The sequence below is a fragment of the Chelonoidis abingdonii genome, chromosome 10, assembly GCF_003597395.2.
Source record: "Chelonoidis abingdonii isolate Lonesome George chromosome 10, CheloAbing_2.0, whole genome shotgun sequence".
Lineage (NCBI taxonomy): Eukaryota > Metazoa > Chordata > Testudines > Testudinidae > Chelonoidis > Chelonoidis abingdonii.
Window position 1 is genome coordinate 53,478,270 of NC_133778.1, and position 16,197 is coordinate 53,494,466.

Here is a 16,197-nt window from a genome sequence, read left to right on the forward strand (position 1 = left end):
ATTCAAATCTCTTGGCATAATCTGAACATTATTGCAAGGAATAAAATTATTTTTTCCAACATTTTATTCCTATATTTTGTCTGACAGACTCTTCCTGTTTGTGTCTCCAAACTTGTTAGCTAATTTCTCTATTTAAATATCTTGCAGTCTTGGAATAATGGATACATTGCAAAAACCTGGGGCCAGATCCTCCGCTGGTATAAATCAGCTTCACTGGGTATCTGGTTCATGATCTGGACAAAATTTCCGTTTGAATAACAAAACATTTGCCCATATCTAGTCATCAGCATATTTGTTTTTTGAAGTGTTTGTTGTCCCAGGATATGATGGAATCAAGATGGGTGAGATAATATCTTTTATTGGACCAACTTCTGGTGCATTCAGCTTTTCTTTTGTTGCACCTTGTATTTAGCTGTGACACTCTCTTTCCTATACATGAAGAAGAACTCTGTGGAGCTCAAAAGTTTGTCTCTTCACCAACAGAAGTTAGCAAAATAAAAGATATTACTTCACCCACCTTCACTCTCATCACCATATCTGTCATACCAAATTATACAGTAGGAAATTTAACAGCCTTCAACATACTGAGAATCTGGAAGATCCAAACCTGTGAAATGGCATAAAAGTGTGTATGTGATGGATGCCACCATTGAAACAGTCACTACAGTTTGCTTATTCACAGGACTTCACTTTGATGCCAACTCTGCTTCTGGCATTTACTATAAAAATACATTTCTGTCCCTTCATGGGAAGCAACAGCATGATCAATAATATATTTCCAAATCCTAAAATTTTGTGATGAATTCCATTTTGTCATGGATCCTGGCAAACCATTTCCTCTGCCATTTTTAAACCTTGCCTCCAACATTCCAGCTACATCTTGAAATCTAGAGAACTTGTAAAGTATCTAATTTTTGTAGGTGGAGCCTGTGTAATCCTCGCATTAAAGTTGGGCTGGAGTGGAAGCCAAGGTCTTAGCTGATAGTCAGTGTGTGAACTCCACTTGGGGAAAGAGCAGTTCAGGAAGCCTAATTCTCCTCTTTGTCTGACTGATTTGAGACTAGTGTAACTCCAGTGACCAGGGGGATTTCTCCTGATGTAGAATTATTCACACATCATGGGGTTGATGAGGACAATCGGGTCCCATACTTTCAGAAAGTAATTTTTTTTAAACAATTGAGTTTCTACTCCAAGTGAGGTAAGCAGAAAATTGTATAAGGTTTATGACCCAACAAGATAACATTTCAACACCTTGCCAAATTACAACAAAGCTGCTTTTGAGCAAGAACAGCTGAAAAATGCATTAGTTCCCTTAAGCACCAGATTCTGTCCTCTTGACATTATCTGACTGGGGCTTTTAATCCTGAAATAGTTCTTCTATTTCTGTACATCTAGGGTCTGATCCAAAGCCCATTGAAGTCCACAGAATGATTCAAAATGCATCAATGCTAAAGAGAGTCTGTTACATTCTGTGCTCCATCTAGGCACAGATAGTGCTTAGCCCCTGAAAGTGTGCATGGGGGAAGGAATAATCACTGATCAGAACAGCTGTTGGCCTGTTCCTTAATTTCATTGCTAGGCAGTCACTGAGCCCAGTCGTTCTGCCTTAGAACTGACTGTGGCTGCAGCCCAGTTCATCAGATAGACTGGAGTGCCCAAGGGAACAGTCTGACTCCATGGCAAGACTGATATGACTCTCCAGGAGTTCACATTTGTTACTGGGTTGGTGAATTCTAATTATAGAACATACAATCAGTTTGGGGTCTCTGCCCTGAGGCTCACACTTATGATCATCAACCACTCCAGACAGTGTGACACCTCAGGACAGAATTCAGAAAGAAGCTTTCTAGAAACCGTTATTGACTGCTTCTTGGAGCAGCTTGTTCTGGAACCCACAAAGGAAGAAACAATTCTGGATTTAGTCCTAAGTAGAGGACTTGGTCTAAAACGTGAATATAGTGGAACTGTTCAGTAATAAATGTAATTATACTATGGTTTCTAATATCCTTGGGTGGGGGGGAAGATTCCCCTATCTGACCCATTCTTTTTAGGTGACAAATCTGAGAAACTATCCCGGACTGAGGTGTGGGAGGAGTTTTTGGAACAAATTGATAAATTAAACAGTAAAAACTAATTAGTCATCAGGACCAGATGATATTCACTCAAGAGTTCTGAAGGAATTCAGATATGAAATTGCAGAACTGCTGTGGTATGTAAGCTATTGCTTTTACTCAGCCACTGTACCAGATAATTGGTGGTTAGCTGATGTGATGTCAATTTTTAAAAAAGGCTCCAGAGGTGATCCTGGAAGTTTCAGGCTAGTAAACCTAACTTCCGTACTAGGCAAACTGGTTCAAACCATAGTAAAGAACAGAATTATCAGACATACAGATGAAAACATATTGGGGATGAGTCAATGAGACTTTTGTAAAGGAAATCATGCCTCATCAATCTGTTAGAATTCTCTGAGGCTGTCATTCATGTGGACAAGGGCAATTAAATTGATACAGTGTACTTGGACTTTCAGAAGGCCATTGACAAGTTCCCACACCAAAGGTCCTTAAGCAAAGTAAGCAGTTATGCAATAAGAGAGGAGGTTCTCTCATGCATCAGTGGTTACAAGATACAAAACAAAAGGTAGGAATAAATGCTCAATTTTCACAATGAACGGAGGTAAATAGCAGCATCCTGCAAGGATCTGTACTGGGATTAGTGCTGTTCAATATGTTTATAGATGTTCTGGAAAAGGAGGTGAACAGTGAGGTCACAAAATGTGCAGATGACACAAAATTACTCAAGATAATTAAGTCCAAAGCTGACTGAAAAGTTGCAAAGGGATCTCACAAAACTGGGTGACAAAATGGAAAATGAAATTCAATACTGATAAATGCAAAGAAATGCACATTGGAAAACATAATCCCAACTATGCATACAAAATGATGGGGTTTAAATTAGCTGATACCTCTCAAGAAAGATCTTGAAGTCATCATGGATAGTACTCTAGAAACATCTGCTCAATGTGCAGCAGCAGTTAAAAAAGCTAACACTGTTAGAAACAATTAGAAAAGGGATAGATAAGACAGTAAACACCATAATGCCACTCTGTAAATCCATTGTATGCCCACATCTTGTATACTGCATGCAGTTCTCCCCATCTGAAAAAAATCTAGGGGTCACCCAATGAAATTAATAGGCAGGGGGTTTAAAAACAAACAAAAGGAAGTACTTCTTCATGCAGTGCAATCTGTGGAACTTGTTGTCAGGGAATGTAGTGAAGGCCACAAGTGTAACTGGCTTAAAAAAGAATTAGATAAATTCACAGAGGATAGATCCATCAATGGCTATTAGCCAAGATTGTTAGGGATGCAACCCAATATTCTGGGTCTCCCTAAGCCTCAGGCAGCCAGAAACTAGATCTCGATGGCAGAGGATTGATCACTCTATATTTGCCCTGTTCTGTTCGTTCCCTCTGAAGCATCTGGCATTGGCCACTGTCAGAAGATTAGGACACTGGGCTAAACTGGTCATTATTCAGATTCACTGTGGCAGTTTTGATGTTTTTAAGCCTTAGTGCATAATCTATTACTGCAAGAATATCAAAAATATGAAAGAAACAAGTTATCACTGCAGTATAATTAAAGTTTCACCTAAAGGGAAACTCATTCTAATTTTTCTGAATATCACTCGCGTTTCTGAAAATAATGTAAGCGAAAAAGAACGTTTGGTAGAAAACAGAACTTTGTTTAACAGAAAGACCATGTAGTCAATACAGCAACTTTTAATTGTTAAGCGTATGCTTGTAATAAAGGAAGCGTAGTAAACTCAGAATTGAGTAATGTAGCTATGGCAACTGAAATTTCCGGTCAATACTCTTTGATCTTGAACATTAGATGGTCATGTCAGATTGCTGCTTACAATCTTTTGCCAAAAAGAGGTTAATATGTTCTTGCTGAAGCACTTCAAAGTCTTGGAGGCCTTAGAAATGCCTAAGGGTCCCAATACTAGCAACTCCCATCTTTGATCAAACTGAACAATCCCAGCTGCTTGCAAAGTTACTTAACTAAAGCTCTCTTGATGTCTTGTTGCTAAAGTAATGTCACTTGAGCCACTGTAATCAAGAATGTGTCAGATTTTCTATCATAAACCTCTCTCAGGGGGTATAACTTGCTACTAAGAATTCACCCTTAACTGCAACAGGGCATACAAAGGCATTAGTTTTGTATCTTTGGATCAGAGGCTATGTTGCTTCTTAACAAAATTTGTGGTAATGGGTGACAGATCACTTGGGGGGGTGGGTCCCATCTATCCATCCCTGCCCCTCTGTACTGGCAAGTCACATATATATTTTTTATTTAATGTTTGTATTATAGCAGCATGTAGAAGTCCTAGTCAGACACAGTCCTTGCTCTGTAGAGCTTATGATGTAAACATACAAAACAAAAAGTGGCATTAAAAAGGAATATTATCCCCATTTTACAGATGGGAATTTGGAGGCATCAAGTAATTAAATGATTTGCCAAAGGTTACAAGAAATTGTGACACATCTAGGAATTCAACCCAGGTCTCCTGAACTCCAGTCCAGTATTTTAGCCACACGACAATCCTTGATCTCATGAATGATTTTTATGTGAAACTCTTACCAACTTGCTCTACTTTTTCTTTTGAAAAGAAACTAATAAAAACACCAGAGTTTATCAGTTGTCTCCCATACTAATTAAATTATTCAAGACCTTTTCTGCATATAGCATAAAAATATCACAGTTCCTGTTCCAGGACTGAGTTCTGAAACTTCAACCTGTTATTCTGAACCTACCCATTTCCCATTAGATTCATACAGTTAATGTGGACATCAAAGACACATCCTGTGACTAAGTGACAGCTTGTCTTGTCAATTTGAATACAATATAGTCCCTCAAATATACTTGAATCTAGACATCACAGTTTCATACCTCTACTACAGTTTACATAAGAAGAAAAAAAAGGCTATTTTGCATATTAAAAAGTTCACAATCCACTAGTCTTTATGACAACAATCTCAGTAGATCCTCAATATGGTCCATAGCTATTGTTTGTCTAGGTAGGATGGCTTAGTTCTTCCTGTAGAATGCAGTACTTGGGTTATGTAACAAGGAAACCAACTGTCACCACTAGAGGTAGCTTTTGCGCTCACAATATAGAACACTACTTTTAGCATGAAGCAAGAGCTGCAAATCTGACTGACTGAGCAGGTTAATTTATATTCCAGACTTTAACCAATATTTGGTCTGATAAGATAATATACAATGGAAAAATGGGACTATAGCCATTATTTTCTTAATTTGTATATCATTTAATCTAAGAAAATGATCTCAAAATAAAAATGGTATAAAACAGCCCGGAATTAGTTATAGGTAGGAATAGTTAATTTTTGTAATTTGCCATTTGTCAGAAAACAGTCACACAGTTAAAAACAAATTCCAAAAGCCAATTTTTTAAAATCTGAGATTAGGTTATTTAGGCCCATAAATGAGAATGATGTGATTTTTAAAGTTGTTCAGTAATCAATCTCTCAGTTGATGCCACTCTTGTTTGAATAATTTGACTTTTAATTTGGTAGTGTTATTGTCTTGGAGGCCTGAAGGGAGGGAAGGAAGAGACAAACAGCCATATCCTGTCCTCTGGAAAGTCAGTGACAAGAAGAGTCCTATTGACTTCAGTAAGAGCAGGGTAGTGCCTGAAGGATTAATCCAGAGGATTATTTAAAATCTTAAAAACAAACATTTCCCCTTTTTAGCAGTTTCATTTCCCTGTTTCTTTTGTGCTGGGTTTTCCCTGCCTCCTTGTTAATTCTGGAGCATTTCTGCTTCAGCAGCAAGCAGGGTGATGCTCAGATGGTATCTTTGTACTAGGAAGCAGCTTGAAAATTTTGACTACAGAAACAATCCAAGCAGGGCCAGTGCAACCGATTAGGTGACCTAGATGGTTGCCTAGAGTGCTAGCATTTGGGGGGTGGGATTTCGGGTCCTTCAGCAGCCAGATCTTCGGCTGCCCAGGTTGCTGTCGACATTTAGGCAGAGGGAGCTGGGGCAGAGGGGTGCGGGGAGGGCCACCTGCAGCAAGTAAGAGGGGGACGGCACACAGGGGAACTCCCCACCCCAGCTCACCTCTGCTCCGCCTCTTCCCCTGAGCATGCTGCCCTGCTCTGCTTCTCACCCTCCCAGGCCTGTGGCGCCAATCAGCTGATTGGTGCTGCAAGCCTGGGAGGCAGGAGAATTGGAGCAGTGACCACATGTTCAGGGAGGCGGAAGCAGAGCAGAGGTGAGCTGGGGTGGGGAGCTGCTGCGGGGAGGAGCACAGAGCGGAGCGGGGGAGCTGCTGCAGGGGAGGGACGGAGAGCTGCCACAGGGCTAATTCTTCAGTTTTGAACAACACACAGAGATGTAGCAGTGATTGCACAGCACAAGTGGGTATTCACCCACGAAAGCTCACGCTCCAAAACGTCTGTTAGTCTATAAGGTGCCACACGATTCTCTGCTGCTTTTATTGAGCCCTGAGGTTATTCCCTGTCCTACCTACGTCATGCATAACTTGCAGCTTTGTCTCAAGGAAGTCAGCACACATCTATCAAAGGAAGTATAATTTACACTTTTGTGATCCCTTTCCTAATGTGTCTTTTGCCAGCTAACCAGGAAATGCATCAAAAACCTATAAACCATATATGTACAAATATATTTTTTAAACTTTAAAGTATTTAAATTAGTTCATTTACCTCTATATAGGTTTCTTTGTTAAGCTAGTTAATTTCACGAATTACTTAGTAATACACTTGTCTTAAACTTATACAAAGTGGGCCAAATTCAGAAGTGAAAGATGACGATGGTTAGAATTGCTAGCACTAATTTGGCCTTTTCTTCATACAAACTTGAACCAGTTTCACTAAAAGTGTGTTTTAAAACTGATTTAGTTATGAATGAACTTTGTGTAGACATACTTTAATCTGAAACAGGTCTATTAACTAAAGTTGTAGGGAAACAATATCCTCCCCCTTTCCCCCCCCCCCCCCCCCCCCCAAAGAACCTGACCATTTTTTTTTAGTTTGCCAAAAATTTTCTTCAAAATATTGGTTTTCAAAAAAATTGAAAAAGTGTATGGCTTTTGGCAACCAAAAAGTAAAAAAATTTCAGCAACTCAGAACTGAAATGATCAGTTTCTGTGTTTTCAGGAATTGCATGAAAATGGAATTTTTTTGCAAAAGTTTCTGTTTAATCAAAAAAGCCATTTTCCTTGGACAAGATGTTTTTATGGAATACTTTCTGTATGCTTGAATACTTACTCCTACTCACTGAAGTAAAGCCTATGTTAGAGTAAACCAATTGTACCTTAATTGGCCCTTGGCATGCGAGTTATACCACCTTACATTTCCTTTGCCCTTTTAGAGTCAAGGTAGCCATATTCAAAAGGAGGAGGAGTTTTTAAGGTATATGTTTCATAAGTGGGAGAGTCTAAGACCACAGTCCTGAAAGCAATTCAGCGAAAGCAAACGCATACATCTACACAGAGGCACATTGAAGTCAATGGGGCTTCAGGCTGGCCCAAGGGTCTGCTAGGTCTCATTGCAGGTTCAGGGCTTAAGTGAGTCTAAAATCTTGTCTGCATGGTGTTGCAGTTTGGATTATGCAGCTGTGAATTGCAGCACGCACTAGTGTGCTGAACTGTAACTCCCCCATGTGGATGCTGCTGGTGCGAGCCAAACGGTACTTAGTTTGCATTAATAAGTCCTGGTTGAAAGGGTACTATGTTAACATGAACAAGGCACCTTTTAGTTTGCACCAGCAGTGTCCACACAGGGGAGTTACAGTGCAGAATGCTAGTGTGTGCAGCAATTCTCACTCCCCACCCACCCATACTCCTAACTGTGGGCACAAGGAGACACAGCTAAGTAAGGGCATGGCTACAGATGCAGAGCACTGTGAGTTAAACCCACCTTCATAGAGTGCAGTAGGGAAAGTGCTGCAATCTGTCCACACTGACAGCTTCAAGTGCACTGGCATGGCCGCATTTGCGGCACTTGCAGCAGCATTGGGAGTGGTGCATTATGGGCAGCTATCCAGGCATGCGAGTGATTGCAATGTACTTTTCAAATGGAGGGGCTGGGGTGGAGTGTGACAGGGAGTGTGTTGTGTGTATGTGGGGGGAAAGAGAGTGGGTTTTTGGGGTTCTGTCTTGTAAGCTCAGACCCCCCTCCCCCTGCCCCTCTCTCACTCACTCAAAGCAAACAGTAAACGTTTGCTTTTTCTCAGAGTTGATAAGCAGCCAACTGCTCCTAAACGGAGCTTTCAAATGGCATTTCCGCATTCCTGCAGCTGATTTCACAACAATGACAAGAGTGGACACTTGACTTAAGTCAGTGGTTCTCAAACTGGGGATGTCACTTGTGTAGGAAAAGCCCCTGGCGGGCAGGTTGGTTTGCTTACCTGCCCCATCCGCAGGTCTGGCCAATCGTGGCTCCCACTGGCCGCGGTTCACTGCTCCAAGCCAATGGGAGCTGCTGGAAGCAGGGGCCAGTATGTCCCTTGGTTTGCATTGCTTCCAGCAGCCCCCATTGGCCTGGAGCAGCGAACCGCGGCCAGTGGGAGCCGCGATTGGCTGGACCTGCGGACAGGGCAGGTAAACAAACCAACCCGGATCGCCAGGGGCTTTTCCTACACAAGCGGTGGCCCCAGTTTGAGAAACACTGACTTAAGGGGATTATGGGATGTTTCCGGAGGCTGATCAGAGCACAGTAACGCAACACCATGTTCACACTGGAGCCGTGGCGGCTCCAGCAGGGGCACAGAAAATGTTATTCCTCTCACCGAAGTGGAGTACCAGCAGCACTGTAGCTGCGGAGTCAGAGCGCTCTATGCGCCTTGCCAGTGTGGACGGCAGGGCCGGCTCCAGGCACCAGCATTGCAAGCAGGTGCTGGGGCGGCCAATGAAGAGAGGGGCGGCACATGCAGCCGTTCGGTGGCGAGGCCGTCACTCCCTCTAGGAGTGAAGGACCTGCCACCAAATTGCCGCTGTAGAAGAAGCGTACTTCCGCCGATCATGAATGAGGTTTTGTTTGTTTGTTTTTTGCTGCTTAGGGCGGCAAAAACACTAGAGCCAGCCCTGGTGGACGGGAAGTGAGCTAGGGTGCCCGGGGCTGCTTTATTGCACAGTAACTTGCAAGTGTAGCCAAGTCCTAAGAGTAAATGCAGCTAAGGGAATTTAAGTTGATGATGATGATATGTGTGTGTGTGTGTTTAATTCAGCCTAATTTGTCCTGCATATAGACCACATTTTTTGATTGACAATATGATCCCCTTTCTTCTCAATAAACAACCACATTTTAAACAAGAGCAAAATCAGCACTCTCTGAAACTGTATCATCAAATGAGCCACTACTTTTAAAAACAAATATACTGTGTCTACATCAAGAATGATTAAAAAAGAATATATCAGATTATCATATTAGAAGTAACTGGGTTACTAAGACTAATATCCGTAGATCATCTGAATTACTTTTAATTTTCTTACTATGGACTTTGAAATTAGTCCTTAGTTTAAACATTTATATCACATAATTTGTTAAAAAGTAGTCACCATTAAAGCTAACAAAATTTATTGAGCTAAATCTCAAGGAACAAAGTTTATTTTTAGTGGGGAAGAAACATGTATTTGGTTTCTATCGTAAGGCTGTGTCATCCAGGAGCACTGGTAAGAGAAACTTATTTCCTGGTCCCTGTCTCCTGTCCTGGCTCAGGATTGCAAAGGCTAATCTCAGGTTTCAGAGTAGCAGCCATGTTAGTCTGTATCTGCAAAAAGAACAGGCACCTTATAGACTAACAAATTTATTTGAGCATAAGCTTTCATGGGCTACAGCTCACTTCATTGGATGCATAATCTGTCACATGACAGGAGTCAATCAGTATCCACTGGGTTCTAATAGCTTCTGCGACATTTTTAACAGTTGACAAATGATTGGAAATACTAAGGCTATCGTATAATGCTTTAATATGGGAAGAACATTTAAACTGCAAAATACCCCAGCTCTGCATAGCCGTAAGATACTTTCAGTTAATTGATTATATTTTTTAAATCTTGTAGCATAGAGAGACTTTTTAAAAAATGAATACTCTTTGCAAGATCTTTTTCACAAATTCTGTATTGCTGACTAATCAAACTAGATGCTAGATAACTTGCTCTGGTTCAATAATCAAGCTAATAACATTACAGTACATTTTTGAGATATGGACAATTTTTTAAGATGAGAATTTCAGGATGTACCATGAAGTCAGATTTTAAAGGGGTCAGTGAATTAAAAGAAAGCTTTCTCCTCACAGAGGCTATAGAAAAGTTGGAAGAGAATTCTCTTAGATCTTTCTTTATAGAATACCAGGATGAGATACATGGCATTGCTAGTTTCTTAGGGCAGATAGGTTGAGAAACTTGTGATATTTGGTATTTCTCTACTAATTTAAGGGCCAAAATTTATAGCATGCAGAAGGTGCACAAAAGACCTATAAGGGAGTAGAACTAGCACAATTCTTCTGTGGGTCTGGGGTCTGTTCTCTGAACTTTCCACAGAAAAGCAATAAGTAGTGTCTTTCTCTGAGTTACCAGTATGCAGGGGGATTTGAGCATGTAGCTAGAGATAAACAGACTTGCCTATCCCACATTAAAGATTATCATCTCCACTCTTTTCCAATCCCATACTAAATGGGTCCTCTTCCCATCTTTTGGCTTTGATGACCTCTAGCCAAGGAACGCAGTCCTCTGCAATGCATAACATTTGTGATCACCTGTAGTAATGATTTACTTGGGCTTGCAATAAAATCCAAGTCAATTTTACATAAAGAAAAGCCCTGGGGTGCTGGACCACTATATTGTAAACTTGAGAAACTTGCACTGAGGCATTAGGATAGTCATGAAAGATAGGATCAGTGGAAGACACCAGGAAAGGGAAATTCAGCTAAGATAGTGAGGGCAGGGAAAGGAGATGAGTGGCTCGACAACTGATACTATATAACTGTAATATCAATCTCAGTAACAAATGATTTTTAAAAGTCAGCAGATGCTGAAAGTAAAGAGAATTTGGGGATTGTTTTATGGAGGCATTAACTCAGCATAAGTCAAGACCTTTAACCAATGCAGGTTAGTTTTGAGGTTCACATTTACTTATTGCATTCAAAAGTTCTATGGTTATCAGATTTTTTTATTGTTTTTTAAATGAAGATAAACATAGAAGAACCAGATATTGTTACTCATACTCACCAGTAGAACCTTACTGCAAGAGAGGTCCCATTAGAGCATAAGAACTGTCACAATTGGTCAGAACACAATGGGTCTATCTTTCCCAGTGTCCTGCTTCTGACAGTGTCCCATACCAGAGCTTCAAGGGGATTGTACAGAATAGGCCAGTTATGTAGTGATTCACCCCGTCTTTGATCCTGGCTCCTGGAAGCTGGAGGTTTAGAGTAGCCTAGAGCATGGGGTTGCATCCCTGACCTTCTTGGCTAATAGCAATTGATAGACCTATCCTCCATGGACTTATCCAGTTCTTTTTTGAACCCAGTTATACTTTTGGCCATTACAACATCCCATTCACCCAGTTATTGATCCATGAGAGGAGCTTGCCTCTTATTCCATGGCTACTTACTTTGCTTAAGAGTGTTTAGTGAGGGACCTCGTCATAGACTTTCTGAACGTCCAAGTACACTATACCAACCGGATCATCCTTATCCTCATGCTTGATAACTCCCTCAGAGTTTTCTAATAGCTTGGTGAGGCAAGACTTCCCTTTACCAAAACCACATTAAGTCTTCTCCAACAAATCATGTTTCTCTATGTGTCTGATAGTTCTGTTCTTTATTATAGTTTCAACCAATTTTCCTACTGCTTTTTCATATTTAAGTTCCTTCAGAACTCTTGAGTGAATACCATCTGGTCCCGGTGACATATCATGGCTTCGGTTATCAGTTTATTCTAAAACCTCTTCCACTGATGGGTCGATTTGGGACAGCACTTCAGGTTTGTCACTCAAAAAGAAAATTTCACTTTGCAGCTTGAGAGACTTATCCCTGCCAAATTCCCGCTGCCTGATAACTGCAACCAAAAGGTCCCATTTGTTTAAAGAACTTAATTCACCCCAATCAAATAAAATGTAAGACCCCTGGGATGCCTAACTAGGCAGTCTTTTTGTCATTTTGTACCATCATGCTAGTTTAACCCCACACATATTATAAAATACATATATAAAAATTGGAACTGAGATATGACCACATCCAGGAAGTGTAGGTGTCTGCAGACTGTGATCCTTAAAAGAATTTCAAATGTTTCCAAGCTCTCATTTTGAAGAACTACTAGGATCAGAATCATGCCTCAAGTCTGAAATATGCCTGTCTAATTTGTTTAAGAACCTGTGGAATCTGAGTCACAGCCACTGGCCAGACAAAAAATCTCCTCATTCTTACCCTTGTGCAACAATTTTCCCTATATCATCTTCATCCCAGAATACATAATGCTTTCCTTGGAAATAAGCAGTAATTTGTCAGAACTGAAGGGAAACAGTACATATTTAGATGAATGAAAGAGAAGTTATCTCAGAATGAAGAGAATGTAAATAGTGAAGACACTACCAATATTAATGCAGAAGGCTCAGAAAATAGTAATGAAAACACTTCTAATATTGTAAATGCATCAGCAAAAATAAGAGATTATCTGACACAATGCCAAATTGAGGTTATTTACAAGCAAACAGGACAAATGCTGAACAGACATTATATGACAAATGTTATTTAATGACATGAGGGAGTTTAAGCAGACTGTGAATCAGGAAGAACTCAGTGAACAACTTACTGAATTTAATATTACAGAACCAACAAGTTATTGCTCAATCTCTAGGTTGTGTATTTAACTTCTGGACTGCATAGAGAGACAGTTGTAAAACCAGCAACATATGTTGAAAGAGATGCAGCAAAATATCTTGCCCTCAAAAGTTCATTAAAAAAAAATACTAATTTATGAAGTGGCAAACTGCAGAGAGGACATGGTCTGCAAATTGCATTTGCCTTAAAAAAACTAAAATAGCTACAAACTATTTGCAAATGCAGAGGCCTACTTGAGACAATTTAAGCAAAGTGTATGACTTGCAATGCTAATCTCTGTTTAGTGATATGGAAAAAAATAGTATTTCCAAGGAGGTTGCATCATTTGTATCTTGAAATCCTGCTTTGAATTTTTGCAGGTAAGTAATGAGGTGTGAAACAGGTAATATGTTATGATTCACATTTGGGATAGGAAGTTTGTACTTCCAACATACTGCCCATCTCTCTCTCTTTTTTAATCTCCCTTGGCACCTACTGCTGGTCCTTTCACCAGCATAACAGATTTTATTCTTGGGATCCAGTGTGTTATCACAAGAGACATTAGTAAGCACATCATGGATGTGTATAATAATAACCCTTTAGATATCATTAGGCTAGCTTATTACCAGAGAATGCCTCCTACACTCATGAGGATTTGCTTCTCTTACACTAATCAGTATAATCAAGGGTGGGGTGTTGTATCGCCATGTCAGCTGGGCTTTCTGATAACTCATTCTACAGCTGGCAGTTAATTCCAAATGCAGCTGGCTGGCTCCTGACCCTGACTAACAATGATCAGCAAATTACTTGTATGGAAGCCTCTTTATTCTAAATATAATAATGTAGGTCTAGTATAAATAATATGCCCTTGTTTTTAAACTTACAAACTATTGACTGTGTTAGTCTCGTATCTCAGTTTACTGTTCTTATATCAAAGCATGTTCCTATAGTCTAATCATTTCTGATGCACCTTTTTTAATCCTTAAGAAAGCTGCGTTACAACTCTAAGAAATGTGCTGAAGGGTCCAGTAGAGCCCCTTATTCACTATATTTGCAAATGTATTTTGTACAGTGAATGTAACAAAAACATTACCCCAAATGTTTTACAGAATTAAAAAAAATAGCAATAATCACACAAGGAAAGAGGAGCCAGGATGTATAGGCAGGGGGGGGCAGGGAGGGGAATACAAGATTTCAAATAAGATGGTTAGGCAGAAAAAAATACAAGATCTTCAAGGGGAAGGCTGTAGCATTGCCATCAGGATGTAGAAGGGCAAAGAGAAGGTTAGTGTGTGCTGAGGATTATAAACTCCTTGGGACACAGACCATCTTTTTGTGATGTGTTTGCACACGGCCTAGCACAATGAGATCCCAGTCTATGGCTGGAACTTCTAGGTGCTATAATAATACAAATAAATAAGTGCTAGCTGAATGGCAGAATCCAGGATGAGATGCAGAGGGTCACAAGGTCTTTGAAATCTGTTGCACTAAGTGTGTGGATGGTTCTGAAAACAAGGGGTTTGGTTTTGTAATCCTTACACAGTGAAAATGCACATTAGTATCACAGTGAGGGTTGCTTCTCACAGCACTGGGTCTAGGATAGCACATTCTGAACTGGATCCTGCAGTGAATAATGAAGCACATTATAGCAGGAGTATTTGCAATGTGGAAGATGGGTTAGGCAGTCTAGGTAAAAGATTTGCAGAATTCCTTCCTAGTAAAGTAGTTTTCTTTCACAGCAGTTTCAGAAGTGAAGGTCTTAAATTTCAGACTGAGGTATATGTGGTGTAATATCCTCATTACTCATTTGCTGAAGTTTACTTTTAAGGAAGGGGGGAAAAGATCTTTAAAGTACTAATGGGAAGTCTTAGTCACAGAACTGGGGCTTGGAGTTATCTTCCTGGCACAGACTTTGTACGTGACCTCAGGCACAAAGAGGTTGAAGCAGACATAAGACCAGTTTACTTCTTTTCCTGCTCAGTCTTTTTCCTCATCTCTGCAGGTGCATGCCTAGTATTTCCTCCTCTTTCATGTTGGTAGGCAGAGACTTGGCCTACATAGGTTCAATCCATGGTCCCATTCTGACACACTGGCATGGGGTGCTGTGCTCACCTGGGGAGCAACTACTTGTGGCCACAGCTGGGGACTAGGTCTGCCAGTCTGACACTTCATTCTGCAGGTGCTCACATGATCTTTCTCTCAGGACTTGACTACTCCCTCTTTGTGGCTTGGCCCTCTGGCCAGCTCACTGTAGTTTTCCCATTCCAGGGCTATGTGCACCAAAGTCTCTCTGTACCAGTCATCCCAGGAACTCTTCAAATTCACTGCTCCTCTATGGTGCTACTTCCTCAGTGGCTGGTACGGGAACTCAGGCCCACCCTCTTCTCTAGGTTCCAGCCCACGGACCCTACAACTAACAGTTAAGGTCTGCTTTGTTTCCCACTTTACTGCTGCTTACACTGTCTTTATCAGGCTCCTCCTCCTCCTCCCTCTAGGTATGCACTTCCCTTCACACCAAATGCCCCTCTCTTCCTAACCTCAGAGAAAATGATTACAGCCTTTTTCTGTAATCAGCTACTTGGCTTTATATCAGCCTTGCCTGTTCCTGTCCAGGTGAGCTTCATTCTTTAATTAGTCCTCATTGTGCCCTGGCTTCTCTTCCAGGTGCAGCCTAGGCAGTTAATTGGCCCCTTAACTCCTTGAGGGGACAGTGTAAGGTGAACACCCCTTCACACGTCTTTAAATGGGTGCACAGGCGAGCAGAAAGAGCCTATTTTCTTCTGTGTGCCTCATGCAAGTGCCTGTCAGAAATGGAGAAAAGAATGTTGGGACTGCTCCCTTGAGCGCTCCCAGAGGTATGTAGCTCTACACAGAACAGAGAGGAGACAAGCTCTCACCTTTTCTTCCAGCATGTGTATACACACACACATACAGCTTGTGGAGCAGAGCTGGTTTATGTGGGGACGAAGCAAAATATATCCAGTAAAGGCTTGGAGCATGAGATGCACTTCCCTGCACTGAGCACTGATAATTCTTTCCCATAATGTGTTTATGCTGATGTTCATGTAGGGCAGTGGATACCAAATCTTTCACAGCTGGCAGATTTTTTTTACTCCAAAACTACTTAAACATGGCAGGAAGGCAAACTGGTTGTCTGTAAATTTTGTATGCCTAGCAGTAAGACTGTTACTAGTTTGTGACTTGGTTCATTTTCATTTCCTTTCTTGTATGGAGCAGTATGGCAATGGTCATTAGTTTTCATTCAACAGAGAAACTCCTCATATCATGCAATTAGCATTCTCCTGCAGAAGTACATTGTACACTCGGGGCC